Source organism: Schistocerca nitens, chromosome 3, assembly GCF_023898315.1.
Source record: "Schistocerca nitens isolate TAMUIC-IGC-003100 chromosome 3, iqSchNite1.1, whole genome shotgun sequence".
Taxonomy (NCBI): domain Eukaryota; kingdom Metazoa; phylum Arthropoda; class Insecta; order Orthoptera; family Acrididae; genus Schistocerca; species Schistocerca nitens.
The window spans coordinates 790,185,924-790,203,709 of record NC_064616.1 but is presented as its reverse complement, the minus strand read 5'-3'; the positions used below and the strand labels follow the sequence as shown (position 1 = coordinate 790,203,709).

Sequence of the window (17,786 nt, the reverse complement as noted above, 5' to 3'; positions counted from 1 at the left end):
TAAATAGAAAATTTACCATTGTTGTACCTTGCTGTTAATGATTTGCAGTGCACTCCCGTAACTTTTCTGTTACTTTACATTCGACTGTGTAAGTACAGCCAAAACAGGAATTTAACGACGTCATCGTAAGAGTGCACTTAATCTATTAACACGCAGCGGACTGTAGCTGGCAAGTCACTAGTTACTGACGAGGAAGTTCGGAAAGAGAGGTTTCTTTCTTTACAGTTCTTCCGGTGAATCTGGCTATCGTTGGTATGTTACCTGCAACTGTTTCTGGAAGCAATAAAATGCGAAGGTAATTAATGCTGAAGTTTCACCTGACTTCAGAGTCACAGGGGAGCGAAAGTTGATGTCCGTGAAGGCGCAGAAATGTTGTGAAAGGTCAGACTCGCCGATAGTATCTGTGCAACATAGAAAACCTTTCGTCTTCGACAAGGCCGGCTTGTATTAAGTGACCTTGTTCCACATTCGGTAAGGCCTGTGAAACAAAATGACGGCTTCATATTTGACGCGAGCGTCTTGAACTTAGCAGTAAATGTAATACGAAGTAGAAGTTATAGTAACGTGCTGAAAAATAATGTTCCGAGAGCTTCACTTGAGCTGAATTATGTCGGTAGTGACGTGCAAAACGAACAGAGTGGTGGCCTGCGCGGCAGGATCTGAGATCATCATGACGTAGCGACCTGTTACAAGTCTGACCGTTTCATCAGCTAAGTGCTCTCCAGGAACGTTTTAGTCATTCACTCGAGCGACCTTATTGAACTCATCTCCAGATGGGTTTTCCTCAGAGTTCCGCAAAAACACGTGAGCGCGGCCGGAAGTTACACAACTCGCGTGTAGTGTGTAGCTGCAAGCACGCCTGTCCTGAGGTCGTCCCCGTTTCTTCCTGTTAACGGGAATTGAAACACGGCTGCACGTCTACCCGGCTATGCGAGTGAGACATACAGCGTGTCTGCTGAACATTTTGACAGCGTTCAAATGCTTTAATGAGCGCTATATGAAGTCAGTCCGTTTTCACAACTGATATTTTTAGACATGGCGTCATTTAAAGGCTTGGAAAGAACTTTTGCAAGCACAGATAAAGCGTAACTGGAAGGCGGAAAAAACATAAATAAAAGATGGCGGGCGCGACACACACACACACACACACACACACACACACACACACACACACACACACACACACAGAGAGAGAGAGAGAGAGAGAGAGAGAGAGAGAGAGAGAGAGAGAGAGAGAGTGAGTGTGAGTGTGTGTGTCGGAGCTAAATGAATTCGAACATGGCGAATTCTTGGTGCTCGTATGGTGGGTGCTTCGGTTACCAACATAGACGAAGTGTGTTTCCAGAATGAGATTTTCACTCTGCAGCGGAGTGTACCCTGATACGAAACTTCCTGGCAGTTTAAAACTGTGTGCCGGACCGAGACTCGAACTCGGGACCTTTGCCTCTCGCGGGCAAGTGGTAGAGCACACAGTTTTAATCTGCCAGGAAGTTTCATATCAGCGCACACTCCGCTGCAGAGTGAAAATCTCATTCTGGAAACATTCCCCCAGGCTGTGTGGCAAAGCCATGTCTCCGCAATATCCTTTCTTTCAGGAGTGCTAGTCCTGTAAAGTTTGGAAGGTAGGAGACGAGGTACTGGCAGAAGTAAAGCTGTGAGGACAGGGCGTGAGTCGTGTTTGGGTAGCTCAGTTGGTAAAGCAGTTGCCCGCGAAAGGCGAAGCGTGTATTGTTTGAATAGTCACCGTGTCAGATTTATACCGTATACAGGGAAAGCAGAGAAACTTCCTTTGATCGGTCACAATACGGACGAAATATGTTGAGCGATGGTAACGAACTTTCACTGAAGATGATTGTAATGAAAATTAAGAAGACAACGCAAAAGTCACTGCAGTGCTGAATGCCGCACTTGAGAAGCGTGTCAGCACCAAAACGCTGAGCGAGCTCCACAAGCAAGGAATTCCAAGGCGAGCTGCAATTCCAAAAACACTCGCCAGTGATGCAAATGCCCGTAACCGGATAATGTGCTGCCGAAGCCATAAAACCTGGACTATGGAGCAACGGAAGCTAGTCATTTGGTGGGAAGAGTATTGTTCCACATCTTTTCCAACTTCTAGCCGAGTTTACGTCGCAAGAGTGAAACATGGCCGGCGGTATCGGTGCAAGGTCTAATTATTGCCAAGGATTATGCGACCGTTTTGGCTGATCAGGTCCATTCCATGGTACAATGTTTGTCCCCAATGGTGATGCTGTGTTATAGGATGACAGAAGCCCTGTTAATGGAGCTCGCGTCCTCCAGGATTGGTTAAGTGAGCACGAGGCTCAGTTATCTTATCTCAATATTATTGAGTCTTTGTGGTCTACGTTGGAGAGAAGGGTGCGTGGTCGCTAACCACCCCAATCATCGTTACCTAGTCTTACCACTTTTTGCAGAAAGAGTGGTGTAACTCCCCTGAAAACTATACACGCCCTGTATTTATCCATTACGAGACAACTGGGAGCTGTTTTGAATGCAAATGGGTTTTCTACTAAGTATTAAAGCACGGGTCTTTGGTGTTTCCATATTTTTGTCCAACTGCTGCAAACCTTAAGGACAAGATAGATTATATTAAATGCTCGTCGATAATGAAGTGTAAATGGCGGGAGCACGCTGGTTACATGTTCCATGTATGTGGAACGAGCGAGCGCCGGCCACTTTGTCCGAGCGGTTCTAAGCGCTTCAGTCCTGAACCGCGCTGCTGCTACGGTAGCAGGTTCGAATCTTGCCTCGGGCATGGATGTGTATGTGATGTCCTTAGGTTAGTTAGGTTTAAGTAGGTCTTACTATAGGGGACTGATGACAGATGTTAAGTCGCATAGTGCTTCGAGCCATTTGAACCATTTTTGGGACGAGTGAGATTGCAGTATATATGAACACGATTGGTGTTAACATTAATGAGCACTTTTTAGTCCAACTCATGGAACCCTCCTTTATTTTTATTATTTTGTTTGACTGGTCTACAAATTTTAAGTAGAAATTCGTCAACAGAATAGGAGTTGTCCAAGAGAAATGATTTTAAATTAGGTTTAGAACTTGCTTCGCTACGTGTCAGACATTGTATGTTATTGGGAAAATGATTAAAATTATTGTTGTTGCATGTTGAACTACTTTCTGAGCTACTGACAGATTTAACAGTCTTTATTAATTATCATTTTTCCTCTATTGTTGCACCTTTGGTCATACCCCAGATAATTATTGCGTAAGATATTATTCAATGGAAATATTGTCAGGAGTTTGATATGTTTGTTTCCAACGTTCGCAGTTATACGGAGAGCAAAAGTAACAATTTAATTGTTTGAGAAGCTCAATAATATTTTTTTCCAGTTCAAGATTTCATCGATATATACACCCAAAAATTTGGAGCATTCTGCCCTGTTTACTGTCTCATGCTCATGTGCAACATCAATTGTTGGCACGACTATTTGCTGTACATGACTGGATGTAGCGTGTTTTTACAAAATTTGGATAGTCAATTTTCAGAGAACCACTGAATTCTTTGGAAGACAGTCAAAACCAAACGCCTTGGAAGAGAACAAACTGTACCAACTGGTGATATATATTTAAGGCTTGTACTGTTTGAGGAGTGAATGTATAAGTAGCATTCTCAGTCCAGCACCCCTCCTGCAATCCGAACTGTGGTAAGCTAAGCAAATTGTTTCCACTTAAATGTGAGACTACTATTTCGTACATTACTTTTTTGAATATTTCGTAAAAAGATGTCAGCGAGGAAATTGGACGGCAATTGTTTAAGCTGTTAACAGGAAACTGGACGTCACACAGTGTGACGTCAGCGTGTCTATAGCGCCAAATAGGGCTGGCCCCACAATACGACGCGCGTCGAAATAATGGGAAGTGACAGCGTCTGTCAAACAACAAGCAGTTACGGTGTACTGTGGTGTTTTTTATCACTAGAACATGGCTGAGAACCGACATCGGAATGACTTCGCACGTGGAAGATTCATCGGGAAACTGGAAGGAGGACGAAGTGTGACAACATTGTTTGATGTGCACGGAGAGCGTCCCGAACCACTGCGTGAGGTAACGGGCGAGTTGCGGCGCCTTGGAAATATTCTAAGTTCAGAGTTGGCGGGGTCGAGCTCGTTAGCATCCGCGTGGTGCCTCACAACGGCCGGAGCACGTGGTCCATCGAGCACGTGGCTGGAAATTCCTTGGTGACGCTGTGCGCCGGAAGGGCCAAAGATGGCGGACTTTGTGAAACCTTAATGGTAGACATTTCACAGTTCGTATAGAAATTAATAGCAACCAGATGAAGCATGATACAAGCACATTATTATTTGCACGACGATTCTGATGGTGTAATCAGATTTTCAATATCTTTATTAGTTTAAAGTTTAGTATCTGACTGTAAATTTTACGATACCCAGCAACGAATTTCCAAAAATATAAACCGTTCATCCGATTTCGTCGGTCGACGTTTCTTTAGAAAGCTATTAGTATAAACCGAAATTGGTATGAATTACAGGCATGTAACTTTAATAGTACATGAGTTATTGGAGGTCAAAGTGGCCAGTTACTATCGATCGCGTTAGGCCATAACTACTCCATAGTTGCCCGAAAAAACGGTAGCAGCATGCTTGTAAGTATGTTTAGTCATATATGTCTTTGTTTATATTCGATATGTACTATTCATGAAGAAACTGGTTAAATATTTACTGTGTTATAGAAAGCACAGAGATATTAGGCTACTGGCCTATCTTTTGTTCTATCCCTTTGATAGATGTTTATTTAATTTGTTTATGTATCTAATGATGTGTGTTAGAGCGGGTTTATGGTCCAGCCGTAGGAATAGTTATATAATTGCAAGTTATTCAAATGTAAATCCAGTACTTCGATGGTGTTTCATTATGTTTGTGTGGGTGCGCTGGAATGAAGACACGGCGCGAGTGGTCTAGCCAATCACAGCGCTCGTGAATGGGGTGACTGGATGGAAGCGAGTTCGGTTGAAGAGTGCTGACAGTTCGGCACAGAACACGGAAGTGCTGGACGTGACGGCGTGACGGACGCTCGGTCGCGGCAGAGAGAGTGTGGAGCGGTTTGCGCGTGGCCGCGGCAGATATAAATACTGGTGAGATTTCCGTGGCTTCTACAGTGAAGACTTAGTGTGTGTTTAAAAGTGAATATCTCGCGAGCTGTGTTTTTCATAACTAATTACGTGCTGTAGGAATCTATTGTTTCCCTGTTATTCAACTTTTATTTAATTGCTGGACCATAGACACCAATAAGTGTTTTGCAGAAATATACCGAATTCTCGAAAGTACTACTATCTTAATCATTTAAAGACGTTAAAATAGTACCTGCAGATTTTATTTAATTGAAATCTTTCATTTATATGTTACTTTCATAATTCGCATTTACCAAGTGATAGAAACCTTCGACCATTTGATTCATGTGTGTATTCTTATTGGGTATACTGTGGACTCAGTAGTATTTGGCCTCTAATGCGGCAACTACGTATCCCAGCCCCTAGACAACGAAACCAGCCAAAACTTTAATATTGGAACTATGAGTCTGAGGGTACGTACTTGAGGGCCAGCTCATTTTATATGAAAGCTCGCAACTGGCACTACTGCCGAAGGAGAGGTAATGGTCGACCACGGTGCGGTGAATTACAGCAGCAGATGACGCTACATTGTGCAACTGACAAAAAAGGACCCACGTCTAACGGGGGGGGGGGGGGAGAGGGGGGGGGGGAGAGAGAGAGAGAGAGAGGGAGAGAGAGAGAGAGAGAGAGAGAGAGAGAGAGAGAGAGAGAGGGAGGGGGGGGGGGGGAGAGGGGGGGGGGAGAGAGAGAGAGAGAGAGAGAGAGAGAGAGAGAGTTGCAACCACATTTAATAGAACTGAAAGGCACGCAGTCTCACGCTCCACAGGCCCACAGTCTGCCCGACGACCAGTACGTTTTGTTCCGTTGACACCCCCCTCCCCTCCCTTCCCCACACACTGTACCGTTTGCGATGGTGTCAGGAACAATGAGGAATGGGGGTCGTGTGCTCTTCAGATTCAGTTTGAATAGTGATTCTAAGCATACCCTCATATGGCGGCAGGTGGGAACACACAATGCGCCCAGGAACACTGGAACATGATCGTTTTGGTCGTCGACAATCAGTGTGGGGACGAATAACGTTGCGTGGGCGTACTGATCTCCAAATATGAATACGGTACATTCACCATCACCGTTATTGTGATACTGTACTCGTTCCCAAGTGTGTGTTTTCAGGTGTGCATTCAACCACAACTTTATTTTAATGGATCACAATGCGCGACTTCATCGAACAGCGCAGAGGCAGCATCTCTTGGAAGAGACGATATTCGACCATCTGACTGGTCTGCCCGTTCCCACAGAGCACGTATAGGGTGCTTTGAGGATGTTGGTTGGTTGTTTGTTTTGGGCAAGGAGACCAGACAGCGAGGTCATCGGTCTCATGGGATTAGGGAAGGACGGGGAAGGAAGTCGGCCGTGCCCTTTCAAAGGAACCATCCCGGCATTTGCCTGGAACGATTTAGGGAAATCACGGAAAACCTGAATCAGGATGGTCGGACGCGGGATTGAACCGTCGTCATCCCGAATGCGAGTCAAGTGTCTAACCACTGCGCCACCTCGCTCAGTCTTTGAGGACGAACCGACAACCATTCAGCAGTTGTCAACGCAGTGGTGGAGGAATAAAGCCCTAAAACAAGGACTCTTCATTAACCTTGTGGCCAATATGGGAGCACGTAGAGCATGCACGATCTCACACCCTGTTAGGAACGGTGTCCCACATCTTAATTCCCAGGGGACCATAACAATTCGCGGTGACACTAGTGTAATTACTGTCTTCGAATAAGAGTTTTTTTTTAATTTTATTTTGGTTTTCGGGCGCAAAACTGCTATGGTAATTAGCGCCCGGTCCGCGACTGAGGAAAGAATAAAAACTGAAAATGGAAAACAGCAAAAATGGGAACAAAACTCAAAAAATTGGACACGAAAAGCAGAAACAAGGCTTAAAAGTCCATTACAGAGAGGGGTTGATGGTCCCCCATAAAACTTCAAATGACTGACGTCATTTCACTGTCACTAATAAACTGGAGAACGCGGTCGGCTGAGCGCGTGTCATCTGCTAAAATCGACGAGAGATCAGGCGATAGCTGTAGACGGGAGCGTAACGGATTAAAATAGGGGCATTCAATTAAAAGGTGTCTTACCGTCCACAGCTGAGAGCAGTGGGGACAGAGTGGGGGAGGATCGCCGCTTAAAAGATGCCGATGGCTACAACGACAGTGCCCTATCCGGAGTCTAGCTAAAATTACCTCCTCCCGACGACTCGTTCGGGAGGAAGAGGTCCAAGCGCAAGGAAGGGCTTTCACTTCCCGCAATTTATTGCGGGGAAGTGTTGACCAATGCGCATGCCATAAATGAGCAACTTTGCGACATAAACCGCTCCGTAGATCGGTGAAGGGAAGCGACTCAATAGCTGGCCGAGGAAGAGAAACTGCAGCCTTGGCTGCTATATCAGCCGCCTCATTCCCACAGATACCAGCGTGTCCCGGGAGCCAGAGGAACGCCACCGAGACGCCCCCAGGTGGAGCAAGCGCAGGCAGTCCTGAATCCGGTGGATCAGAGGGTGCACAGGGTAAAGAGCTTGGAGACTGAGGAGAGAGCTGAGAGAATCTGAGCAGATTACGTACTGTATCCGCTGATGGCGGCGGATGTAGTGGACAGCCTGGAGAACAGCGAAAAGCTCCGCAGTATAAACAGAACACTGGTCGGGAAGCCGAAAGTGATTTGGGGCGTCGCCAACAATATAGGCACTCCCTACACCCAACGATGTTTTCGAGCCGTCGGTGTAAATAAAGGTGGCGTCTGTCATTTGTGCACATAGAGCAGCAAATGCCCGACGATAAACAAGTGAAGGCGTACCATCCTTGGGAAATTGACAAAGATCACGGAGCAGACAGATCCGGGGACGAAGCCAAGGCGGTGCTGTACCCCAAGTTGTCAAGAAGGTTTTAGGAAAGCGGAAGGAAAGAGAATGGAGCAGTTGACGGAAGCGGACTCCCGGGGGTAGTAGGGAGGAGGAGCGGCCTGCATACCCTACATCAAAGGAGGCGTCGAAAAAAGGGTCGTGGGCTGGATTAGCAGGCATGGAAGACAGATGGCTAGCATAACGGCTCAGAAGGACCGCTCGCCGATTGGACAGCGGAGGTTCAGCAGTCTCAGCATAAAGGCTTTCCACAGGGCTAGTGTAAAAAGCTCCAGACGCTAAACGTAATCCACGGTGGTGGATAGAGTCGAGACGCCGAAGAATAGACGGCCGAGCAGAGGAGTAGACGATGCTTCCATAGTCCAATTTCGAGCGCACTAAGGCGCGATAGAGGCGGAGAAGGACCACTCGATCCGCTCCCCAGGAGGTACCATTCAGGACACGGAGGGCGTTGAGCGTTCGCAGACAGCGAGCCGAAAGATAGGAAACGTGGGAGGACCAGCACAGTTTTCTGTCAAACATAAGACCCAAGAATTTAGCGACGTCCGAAAACGGAAGGTTGACAGGACCTAGATGTAAGGAGGGCGGAAGAAACTCCTTACGTCGCCAAAAATTAATACAAACGGTCTTACTGGGAGAAAAACGGAAGCCGGTTTCGAGGCTCCAAGAGTGGAGGCGATCGATACATCCTTGAAGACGTCGTTCAAGAAGGCTGGTCCGTTGAGAGCTGTAGTAGATCGCAAAATCGTCCACAAAGAGGGAGCCCGAGACGTCAGGAAGGAGACAATCCATAATTGGATTTATAGCGATGGCAAACAGTACAACACTCAGCACGGAGCCCTGGGGTACCCCGTTTTCTTGAGAGAAAGTACGGGAGCGAGTAGTGTTCACCCGCACCCTAAATGTGCGCTCTGCCATAAATTCGCGAAGAAAAAGGGGCAGCCGGCCTCGAAAGCCCCAAGAGAACAGTGTGCGGAGGATGCCTGTCCTCCAACAGGTATCGTATGCTCTCTCCAGATCAAAAAATATTGCTACTGTTTGGCGTTTCCGGAGAAAATTGTTCATGATATAAGTGGAGAGAGCAACAAGATGGTCAACTGCAGAACGATGCTTTCGGAATCCGCATTGGGCAGGTGTTAAAAGACTGCGGGATTCCAGCCACTAAGCTAAACGGTAATTCACCATACGCTCCAAAATCTTACAGACACTACTCGTGAGAGAAATGGGGCGATAACTAGAGGGGAGATGTTTGTCCTTTCCAGGTTTGGGAATGGGAACGACGATAGCTTCCCGCCATCGTCTGGGAAAGGTACTGTCGGTCCATTTTCGAATAAGAGTGTCATTTCTGTTCGTCTCATTACGTACTTCTTTCAGTTACCTTCTGTACTATACTGTACCAATTCTCTCTATGTACTGTCCACGTTTCATAGAGAGGTTACTTCGCAGTGACGCATAATGGGGAAGTTACTCTCGTCCTGAAGTTTTCCATTCCACTATACGAACACCTGTGTAATTGAAGTCGTTAAAGAAACCAATCACGTACTCTACTTTCAAGCACTGATACGTGCCACGTAGCGGACGAAAGTTTACACAAATCCGTGTACTATCTGTCTCTACCCTTTATTATGGAATGCTCACTGCCAGACGGCTCAGTTGGGTAGAAACTAAGTGAAATAAGCCGCCATGCCACAGAGACGCATTCGTGCTTCCTACAGCCAACTGGACGAGTTTGAAAGGGGGTCAAATTGTAACCCTCTGAGTGTCGGGATGGTCCTTTCGGAGAATTGCAACCCAAGTTGGACGCGTTGCGTCAGTTGTGGAATGATGCTGTATCAGTGGTCACGCGAACATTCTCACACCTATAGACGAGGTTCTGGACGTCCACACACCACAGACGCCCGCCAGGATCGTCGTATTGTAAAGTCAGCAGTGGCACATCTTGCAGCTACCACAGCACAGATAAGTCGGCTTGTGAGACCAGAAGTGTCAACACGAACTGTTGAGAATCGCTTATTAGCAGTGGGACTATGGACAAGCACACCTCTAGCCTGGCTTCTGCTTGTGTCACAGAATCGACGTTCACGGCTAGACTGGTGGCATCAGAGGTCACTTGAAACACGGAATGGCGCGCCGTCCTCTTCAGCGCTGAAAGCGTATTCTTCCTGCACGCAAGTGATAGTCACGACGTAAAGCTGGTAGCGCTGTTCGTCGAGTGCATTCTTCCGTGACACCCTGGCCCCATCCGACGCCTTACTGTCTGGGGGTGCAACAGCTGCAACTCTCGTTCGATTTTGGTGCTTCTGGATGGGACGTTACCGAACACTCGGTACATACATAATTTAGACCCGTTCCTTTACCGATCTTGCAACAGGAAGGTGATGGGTCGTTCTAACACGATAATGCTCACCCATACACTGTCCGTGAATCTCTACGTGTCCTGCAAGACGCGCAATTTCCTCGGCCGGCGAGATTTCCAGAGTTCTCTTCAATCGAGCACGTGTGCGACTTGTCAACCGACAACTCCTACACAGCTACGTGAACAGGTCGAGCAGGTGTGAGATAATGTATCCCAGGACAGTACTCGCCATCCGTACGATGGACTGGATGGCATAGACAGCAATTACATTGCCACCCTTGGAGGGTACACCACATAATATTGTTTGAGCACGGGTCGATACCTGATACTTCAGAACCACTTCTGTTACTGATCCGTAAATGTAATCTTTTCATGTACTACGTATGCACTGTATCGACAGCAAATCTCGAGTGAATTGGAAACCTATAAAAGCGTGTAATACTTTTTTCCAGTAGTGTATATAGCTGAATTAGGCCTCTGGACGTCTGTCTTTTCAGAGATCGTTGTGGAACTCTGATGTTCACTACTGTTGATCTAGAAGTCTGCAGATGACTGTTGAAGTGATCCCTACAGCAAGCAGAAATCTACAGATAACAGTATTCGAATGCTGGCCCCTGTTTTGACCAGAACTGATGCGGAATCTTCCTACACGTCGGTGAAGGGCCTGAAGATGGCGTAGTAAATCGCCGAAAATGGTAGCCAAACAATGTAAGTTTGGAAATTACACGGGCGAAGGGTGTTTAATTTGACATCATTGCTGAATTGGAGCTTCCTTACCGCTAGTGTTCCATATTTCAAATTAGGCGAGATTGTTGGAGCTCATCTTATGGAAGTCTCGGTAACGAAGACTGTCATTACTGTTGTTGGCTTAATCCGTGTAGACTAACGGCGGTCTACATTAAACATCGTCTCTACTTAGCACAACAGTGGCCGAAAGTCGAGCTTACCGACAGAGGGGCTTTGAAGCAGAGGGTGGCCAGAAAGTGCAAGTCAACGGCATCACAAATAATATGCAAGACATCTACAGGAAGCTGTAGCATTAATAACTACGCAGAATGAAGTAATTGCCAAACTTGTCTCGAAATTACGTTGACAGGGTCGCGAGCATAGAAATGCGGCGGCGGCGGCACAGTGTGATTTGGCTAGACAAATTGTCGCTCCCATCAATCCCTAGCAATGGACCTGTTCAAGAAGTACACTCACTAGCAGAAGCCTATCATGGTGACTATTTGTACTGTCTTTAGTATGGCGGCGGTTAAGCGACACTGTGCGATGCAATGTCACTGGAACCAAGTCTTGGCCTTCACGGTTACAGCGCGGTAATACTATTGAGGGGCTCTGCTGCAAACCGTGCTCCCTGGGCAGTCACTTGTGTATCAATACGGTAATAGTTCTACTCACTTCTGCAATAGTCCGACACTTTTAATGAATATGACGAAGAAGAGCACACAGCCTTCAGACTTTAATGTTATTTACAGTTTGTGTCGTATTTGGGAATTCATTCCCTCCTCCGAGGACTTTTCCGAATGTTAACCTCGTTACAGCAGGAGTGGGCACGTATCCCTCTGACTCTGGCATGACATACAGAGATGGAAATGGAACGTATTGACCAACACTACCGAACTTACCCCAATATTTACATGCCTGTGGAATTTGCTTAAAATGTCCTTATAGGAGCTTGTTTTCAGTACACGAAATAACCACTGCTACATATGAAGACTGATGTGAGTACATGATCGCTGTTGGATTTGTAACGTTACTGGGACTTTGCAGGTGGTGGCCACAGCATACGATGCCTAGAACTGGAAATACAGCTTACGGTCATTTTTCGCACTTTGATAAAGGTCGAACCATTTGCACGAAGGATATTGGAGGATCGTACCGACAGAGCAACCAGAAGCTTGTCTGCAGAGTGAGGACTGTAGAACGAGCCGTGACGGAAGGGACGGCAAGAAGATTAGCACGTGTCCTTACAGAACGTCTGCATCACGCCAACATCTTGGGATCTTTCGACTGGCTGACGAATAGACGAATGCCAACAGCTGAAATCACGGCAGAGTGTCACCACGAAGCATCACGAACAAATCAGGTGTAGCGCCAGAGCCAGCTACATTCCGTAGTATTCTACGAGTCTCGTCGCTTCTGGCTTGTGGCTGTCTGGCGCTAACGTGTTCTGTGGAGGACGTGGTGGAAGGCCATACGAAGCGGCCACTGTCTAATCCTATACCTCTCGATATCGTGCAGAGAGAGCTATTCTATATAGCGACAGGGCTGATACGATAACGGTTGAAGGGTGGCTGAATGCTCGAGATTATGTGGCGAGAATGGTAAGCCCTGTTGTCAGACCCTTCACATTCCAGCAGGATAAAGCAAGAACCCAAACATCTGGTAGCCAGTCAGCTTGTGGTATCTGGAGGCTGCTCGCTTCAATATCGCAATCAAAACAGGAGGGTAGGTCAGACCTCATTTCATGATGGACATCCGTTCCGAATGTAATGTAAGATCATCAACCATATGTTCATCACATAACAGGTATTAAATGAGCCAAAGCTTTCCATGCCACGCCGGATACAAGCCGTGATTCATGCAACAGGCGGACCTAACAGCCCCAGCACCCCCCCCCCTCTCTCTCTCTCTCTCTCTCTCTCTCTCTCTCTCTCTCTCTCTCTCTCTCTCTCCGTAGCCCTGTATCGTAACATGTGGCGGCGGCTAAGTAAAATTATTTTGCCAAATCAGATGCTAAGTAAATGTTCACCCGCCTTTGTTTGTATCTATTAACTTCCGTTATTAATTTTTGCACTGCATTGTGTCAGTCACGGTAAACAGTTCAGTTCTCTTCACACGAACTACAGCAAACTGGCAGTTTCCAGCTGGAAACTCGAAACGGCGAGCAGCGGAGCTCGGTGAATCAGGTTCTGTTTGTACACCGAGAAACAGGGAGGAAACCTGCCCTCTAAGTTTACAGGTAGCTTCTGAGTTACAGCTTTAACAGAAGTGGACCACGGTACGAAAAGAAACCCGACAACGACGCGACGCATCTCTGTTTAGGGAAGTAGTGTAATGCGAAATTTGATATGCGAGTACTGAGGAATTTTTTTTCTTAACTTACTTGCTGACAACCGCACCAATGAAGTATTCTCAGGACTGTCGATACAGTACGAACACCGGACAAAACAGACGTCACGTGATAACATTTCCTCTAACCATGACAATCGCCTCAATTCGGCTAGGAACTGAATCCACAAGAAACGGAGGGCTCCCAAAGGTTTACTTTAATGCAGTATCAACCCAGAGGTATTGCCTGCAGCTATTAGAGATGAATTGGTCTTCTCTCCATTTTGCCTTCTGATGCAGTTGGGTGGTGTCACTCTGATGACCGAGATACCACACAGAGCTACAAAATGACTACGAGAAATACACTCATCCTCGTAGACACACTGGACAGTCTGCGTAATTCACCATCAAATCGGGCGACTTCCTTCATATACAAATACGGCAGCTCCTTTCTGCTATTTTGTCACGTCTGCACGTCGATCTACCTTACCGCGCCGATTCCAGACAAGCTACCGGCAGATTCATGCCACTACTTACGTCAGTGTTCGATTAGTTCCATTTACAGTGCTAGTTTAGTGACTTAACATTTTGTTGGGTGATCACTGTGACACTCCCTATCGGCTTGCTGCCCCTGTTAAGAAAGAACACAGTCTGAAGTTAGTTCGTGATGGTGGCTAATGGACAAAGGGGATCAGTTCGGTAAAAGTAATGTTACTAGGATATTCCAGGGGCTGCATACTGAAACTGGAAACCCACACTCATTGACGGAAGTCAGGGAATAGCGCTTGCATCTACCTAGATCGCGGTAGTATTGCGTGCACAAGGTATAAAAGGACTGTGCATTGGTGGAGCTGTCATTTGTACTCTTGAGAAAACGTTTTCAACATGATTGTGGCCGCACGACGGGAATTACAATACTTTGAACGCTGAATGGTAATTGGAGCTAGGCACGTGGTACATTCCTTTTCGGAAAACGTTAGAGATTTCAATATTCTGAGATGCACAGTATAAGCGTGTACCCAAAATATGAAATTTCAGGCACTGTCTCACCGTTGACAAAGCAAAAGCCGACGGCCTTCACTTAACGACCGAGAGAAGCAGCGTTTGCGTGAAGTCGTCAGTGCTAACAGAAAAACAACACTGCGCGGAAATTGTAAATTTGTGGTAAGGTCTTATGGGACCAAACTACTGAGGTCATCGGTCCCTAAGCTTACACCCTACTTAACCTAACTTTAACTTACGCGAAGGACGATACACACACCCATGCCCGAGGGAGGACTCGAACCTCCGACGGGGGAAGCCGCTGCGTGAAATTACCGCAGAAATCAATGTGGGACGCACGACGAACGAATCCGTTAGAATAGTGCGGCGAAATTTGGCGTTAATAGGCTACGGAGCAGACGAGCGATCCGAGTGCCTTTGCTTACAGCACGACATCGCCTGCAGCGCCCCTCCTGACCTCGTGACCGAAGCGGTTGGGCCCTAGCCTGAAAAACTGTGGCCTAGTCAGATGAATCCTGGTTTCAGTTGATAAGATCTGATGGTACGGTTTGAGTGTGGCGCAGACCCCACGAAGCCATGGACCCAAGTTGTCAATAAGGCACTGTGCAAGCTGGTGGTGGCACCATAATGGTGCGGGCCGAGTTAAAAATGGGATTGGGTTCTCTGGTCCAACTGAACCGACAATTAACTGGAAATAGTTACATCCGGATACTTTGAGACCATTTGCAGCCATTCGTGGACTTCATATTCGCGAACAACGATGGAATTTTTATGAATGACAATGCGCCGTGTCAACAGGCCACAATTGTTTGTGATTGGTCTGACGAACATTCTGGACAATCGAGTGAATGATTTGGCCACCCCGATCGCCCAGCATGAATACTATCGAAAACTTATGGGACATAACCGAGAGGTCAGTCTGTGCAGAAAATCCTGCAGCGGCAACATTTGCGCAACTGTGGAAGAGTATAGAGGCAGCATGGCTCAGTATTTGTGCAGGTGACTTCCGAGGACTTAATTGTATGCCACGCCAAGTTGCTGAACTACGCCGGGCAGATCGAAGTCCGATACGATACTAGGAGGTATCCCAAAGTTTTTGAGCTCAGTGTTTATTATATTTCTGCCTGTATGCTGGTATCTGTTGCTTGTGTGCTACTATCATCTCTGAAGGAAATTAGTTGTTTATGTGGGTATGTCTTCTTTAATATGGTACAAATAAATGGGCACCTGAATCACTCCCACATCCTTGCAACCTGTTAACGCGTGACAAACGAGCGATTGTAAGTTTTCCTGGGAGCAGCCAGTAGCTGTTGCTCCTCCAGTTTCGTCTGCTCCTCCACTTTTGCAAATAGTTGTAGAGGAAGCAGAAAGGCAGAGAGGTCTAGCTCTGTCATCTGAGCACACAGGAGTTATGTAGTGGCAGCGGTTAGGCTGTCTGCTCATTCCGTTGTAAATTGATGCCTTTTCCATTCTGACATTCACGTTGTCAACCACATGTGAACAGAGTACAAATATACTGCGTTATTCTATCAATCCATAATATGGAATTTATTTGCTTAGGCAAATTATTTGCTGTTCCGAGAATTGACCAGTTTAAAGTATTTTTGTGATTTTTGGTACTTTATCACATTTAAATCAGTCTCTCGTGAAATTCTCGGTAAATGCCCACGCCTTCAGCGTCCGTGGATCATTTGTATGCTTGATATATTTTTCCACAATTTCACGGTGTTTTCTTTGTATTCCTTGTACCCTATGCTTCCACGTGTAGATCAGTTCTCATTCTACCTCTTAGACTTGGCCCTGATACTCTCTGCTGAATGGTTTCCATGGCGTTGTCTTGCCTGGAATTTGTGATCAAATAATCGATTTGTTGAACCTTGTGGACCATATGTTAAAATATATCACCGTTCCACGGTTTTAGTCTCATTCCCCATCCGGTATTTGCGGAAGAGTAAGCTGAAGGATCCATTGATGAAGTTGGACGTTCTATTGTATCCCCTTAATATGCTAAATATGGAAGATAGTTATCCGTTGCGCGTTTCTTTGACTGAGTATCAGATGCAGTTAGTCATGAGGACTAAAAAAAGTTAAGATTAAATGAGTTATGTGGAAAGTTAAAAATTGAAGGAAGGAAGATGGAAATAAGTATGTTCTATCCTCCACTGAAGTAACAAAACGTGATCTTCCGCCCAATTTAAACGTAAAAATTTCAGTGTTAACATAGAACGTCAACAGAGATTCCATTGCAGTCAATCACGCTTGAAATTAATCGGCAGAGTTTCATGAGAAGAATGTTATCTTTCTAATGTTTAATTTACCAAAGCATTTCGTGTGGATTAAGCACATGAGCTGCCATCGTGGCAGCATTTCTTCCGCCTCTGTATCCCGCAGAGTTAAGCAGTACTCGAGAATACAGCTTATATTGTACTTCCTTACCGCTACTGAACGATGACGAGAGCAGGGAGGAGGGAGGAGGGGCGAGAGGGGTTATGAATAAATTATGCTAGAGTGGGAATCTTACCGAATGAGTCTCTTCAATTTCCTTTATGCTTATATGGCTAGCTCCTTGAACAATATACTTCTCAAAAAACTGAAAAATGTCGACTTAACATTTCTGACCGATGTTAAGTACAAAACATTTCGTGCTTTTAAAATAAGCCACCTGCAGCTGAGTTGGTAACTCTCTATCCTTTTAATTCTGAAGTCGCCAGTTAGATTCTCGCTAGTATCAACTTTTTCTTTCTGTTATACGATTTAGAGTTTTCATCAAACTGAAATATTAAATGAATTTAACAACTTTACTTTAATTACTAAATTGCATGTATTCACAGTAACTTGAAATGTTACAAATGGTTCAAATGGCTCAGAGCACTATGGGACTCAACTGCTGAGGTCATTAGTCCCCTAGAACTTAGAACTACTTAAACCTAACTAACCTAAGGACATCTCATACATCCATGCCCGAAGCTGGATTCGAACCTGGGACCGTAGCGTTTGCACGGTTCCAGACTGAAGCGCCTAGAACCGCTCGGCCACACCGGCGGGCGAAATGTTACAAATAAAAGTTAATCAAACAGGGCATAATATGATTAATACATTGTTGATATACATTTTTATGTAATAAGAATTTTAGCATTTTCTGCCAGATTTTGATTTACTCCGAATAATTTAATTTTAATAATTTTCTCGCTATTAGTAGTTAAAAATAAAAAGGTGTTATTTGTGTTAAAGCTTGTTCAAAATTTGGTAACATTTCAATTTGGTAACACAGAAATGCAAATATAAGTTAAAGGTTTACTACTGAAATCCAAACCAATAACTTACAGATTACACAGCTAGGACGTGATTTATTGTCC

The 17,786-nt window shown here is 45.7% G+C and overlaps 1 protein-coding gene across 2 annotated transcripts in view; it reads right to left on the bottom strand.

Moving 5' to 3' along the window:
- The window catches only part of LOC126248805 (uncharacterized), a 591,690-nt gene that overhangs the window by 488,450 nt on the left and 85,454 nt on the right, over positions 1–17,786 (bottom strand). The window lies entirely within an intron of this gene.